Source organism: Daphnia pulicaria, chromosome 1 (assembly GCF_021234035.1).
Source record: "Daphnia pulicaria isolate SC F1-1A chromosome 1, SC_F0-13Bv2, whole genome shotgun sequence".
Classification (NCBI taxonomy): domain Eukaryota; kingdom Metazoa; phylum Arthropoda; class Branchiopoda; order Diplostraca; family Daphniidae; genus Daphnia; species Daphnia pulicaria.
Window position 1 is genome coordinate 806,770 of NC_060913.1, and position 3,764 is coordinate 810,533.

Below are 3,764 nucleotides of genomic sequence, written 5' to 3' on the forward strand. Positions count from 1 at the left end.
ACTCCTACGCTACGTCAAAGCGCTAGGCTTCGTGCTCTCAACAGTAGGCCTGTTGTGCCAAAGTAGGTTTAAGGTTTTGTAAGTAAGTAGGCTATTGGTGTATTACTGAATGTTTCATTTTATTTTAAAGTTTATTTTCCGTTTTTTTTTGCTTTTGATTCCTTCACAAATAACGTTAGCTTGCTACATAATATTAAATGTGTCTCGAAATGTGTCAAGTTTGCTGTGCGAGTACAAATTGAAATTGATGTAGAAAATGTTGTCTTCCTGATTCGTAATAGCTACCCTACACCTTTCTGACGGCTGGGTGTTGTACGGACCCTTTCCAGAACCTCAGGCCGCTAGAGGCGCTGTGACGGCTGACGGTTGGGGGTGCGGCACCCAGGTGCCGGTGCCCTCTCTACGGCTGGGTGTATCCTACCCCTTTCTGACGGCTGGAGTAACCCTTCCCCCCCCCCCCGATAGATTGAAATAGACAGAAACATGAAGTATTTTACTTAGCCAAACAAATTGTTTGTTATTTTTGTCGAAAAATGGCAAAGTATTCAAAAGAGAACAAGAGGGTATGCGCAACAATTTTTCTTAACCACCTTATTGATATGGGTGTAGTGACCCTAGACGGTCACAGAGGGGAGAACTTCAACACATACGTCGTCAGCTTAAATGCTGAGTCATGGGGGAATTTTACTGTGCATAACGCGCGGACGAAAGTAGAGCACGCCCTAGGGGTGGGAAAACCGGGGTGTTACAAGTATTACTTACGGTATGCCCCCCATGGACAAACTATTGCTTTCGGATTCCATATGGCGACCACAAAACGAGAGGCACGGAATATAGCCTATTTCGAGTTTGCAAAGGAACTCTTCGCCGCTAAAGTAATTCCAGCAGCTCGTAGCTAATTTTTTTTCGCTGTATTTGACACTAAGTTGACATAGTCTTCACCAGTGGATGGATAAAGATCCTATTCCTGGTCGTTCAAAAACGGATTTTTCGAGTTGTGGAGAATAGGTCTAGTGTTACCAAAAAAATATGAGCGATATACGAAAACCTTACCCCATACTTATTCTAGAACTTTCAAGAAAATGAAAAATTTCTTTTATACACAAATAGCCGAAAATAAGGCATCAACTATGTATAATCATTCAAATCCCCCCCCCCTAATGCTAGCCTTCCAACAATTTAAAATCAAAACATATAGATTAATTTGCCTGCAAAAGACACTTTCAAGGATAACTGTGTACGTATTGTTAAAACAGACGTTATTATTTTTATAATTACAAGTACATAGGTAGAAAATAAATAGTTTTTGAATCATGCATGGATTCAGCGTCAAAATTTGAGTAAAAAGCATTTTTTTATTATTGTTGGCGCGAGCCTGTATAGCATTATGTGTGACAGCGTGAAACAATCGTTCGGCGTGAATTACAGGAACATGCGTATCGAATAGAATGTTTCTGAATTCATATTTGGATTTTCAAAAACCAAGCAATTTTGAAGAATTCTTCCAAATTCATTTAAATGAAAGTTTAAAAAACCTGGATTAAAAGTTTATTACCCTTCATTTATTTCACTTAGAAATTTTAATCTTCATACATTCTTAGTCGAAACATGAAAAAACGTACTGTTTAAACAGAGATAGTAGAATTTCTTTTTTGAAAAGGGCATCTAGATAAAAGTTGCCTTTTAAAGGAAAAATGGGTACATTTTGCTATCCCGTGAAGTAGGGGGCCTACTTAAAAACTGAACTTAATAGGCCCAACAAAGTGCTTCATTTTTAAACACAAGATTTACTTAATGAAAAAAACTTGTTATTCAGTGTGTTTGGGCTCTTCTGTTTCTTCGTACGAACAAAGGCGAAATTTTTACTGTGGGCATCGATTATCTCAATGTATATGAGACATACAAAAAGTCAAAAAGGCATTCTATATAAAGATCTTTGAGCTCTTTTTACTCGACCATTCGCAAAATTCAACTGGGAAGTGTTGAAGTTTGCAGACGTAATATACAGCATTGCCAGTTATCATTTGTCTGTATTAAAAAAACAAGACGCTTTTCTGTGATGTTTCAAATAATTTGAATTTTGGAACACTGCCAAATTTAAATGTATTATCATCGCCGATTCGCCACCCACCGGTTTTCAACAAAATAAATTTAATAAATTTGAATTTCAAACATAAGACGAAAAATTTTACTAGGCTTAATTAAATTGGGGTATTTCGATGCAAAAGAACTGTTCGATCTTGTGTAAATCGCACCCGAGATTTTTATTTTTTCACCAATCCGAGGAAATCGAAATAATGGATTAAGATTTAAGAATATCTTTAAGTAAAAATTTTGGCACATATAATTTCATCGAGAGCTGATAAAAGCTATAAATTAAAAATTTTCAGAAATCATAATTAAAAAAAAAATGAATTTAAAAATTTTCGGAATTTTAATTTAGTTTTTATAATTTCCCATAAGAAGGGGCTCCGGCAATTTTACTTATCGGTCCTTTTGAATGTCTACATGCCGCAACAGCCTAGATGATGTTGATTCAAAGGGGCCATCGTATCGCCGTATCATGTCCATACAAATGTCGCTAGCAAAAAAGTAGTTTCCCGTCGAATTCCCTTATACTATTTATTGGCTTTTATTATTTATTTAATTATTTATTGGCAGCCATCTATATCTCTACATACCCCTGCTATTACACAATTATCTATTAGTCTGCCGAGCACAGATAAAGACCACTGGTTGATTCTCTCCATAAAAGAATTTACATGAGCAACTGTCGCCAGCATTCTTGCTACCCTTCCTCCGATTTTTCCGATTCTGTCTTGCTTGTCCTGCCCTCTAGTGTACGTTTTGTTCTTTACACTCTTCTTACTTCTATTCAATTGCAATGATTCAATCGATTTCTCTGCTTTTGCAATTGGCAAACGTCAAAATAAAATACAATATGACTTGATAATAACAATTTTTATGAAAAAATTACCTGAGACTTTTAACAAGCGATCCGCCACTCAAAGAGACCGTTTTGGGGGTTTTTGATTTAGCGGAAATCGTCGCTGGGGGTTTTAAAAATAAACAAATAGATGGGTTTTGTGCAAAATTTTTCGCTAAGTCGATTGCTAAAAACCGCAATCGCCTAGCTTTTGTAGTTTGGGAGATATTAAAAAAAAAACTGAGAGGGGGTAGCCGAAATTTGGACTTTTTTTCGTTTTTTGTGCAGCAGTTTTCTCGTCAACTGCTGCACCTAAAAATAATCCGATTGGTTTAAAATGATGAGATAGCACGTCTCTTCAAACCATTTTAATGTTTTTAAAATATTCGGCTTAGAAGCCGAGATATTAATGATTGAAATTTTGAAAAAAATTTCCAAAAATTTCTTCGTTTTTTGGCCATGCCGGCCTTTATCCCGTAAGCCACCTAGCGCTCACGAAAGCAAAATTTCCCCTCTTTGCCTTTAGGGTCTGTTGGGGTGGTCTCCCTCATAACGTCAGCCTACACCTACACCTCTCAGTTTTTTTTAAATATCTCCCAAACTACAAAAGCTAGGCGATTGCGGTTTTTAGCAATCGACTTAGAGAAAAATTTTGCACAAAAACCATCTATTTGTTTATTTTTAGAACCCCCAGCGACGATTTCCGCTAAATCAAAAACCCCCAAAACGGTCTCTTTGAGTGGCGGATCGCTTGTTAAACGCCAGCAAAGAATTTTACCAAGACAGAAGGAAAACAATCTTCGTCTGTAACACCCTTGGTAGCCACGGTGCAGTACAG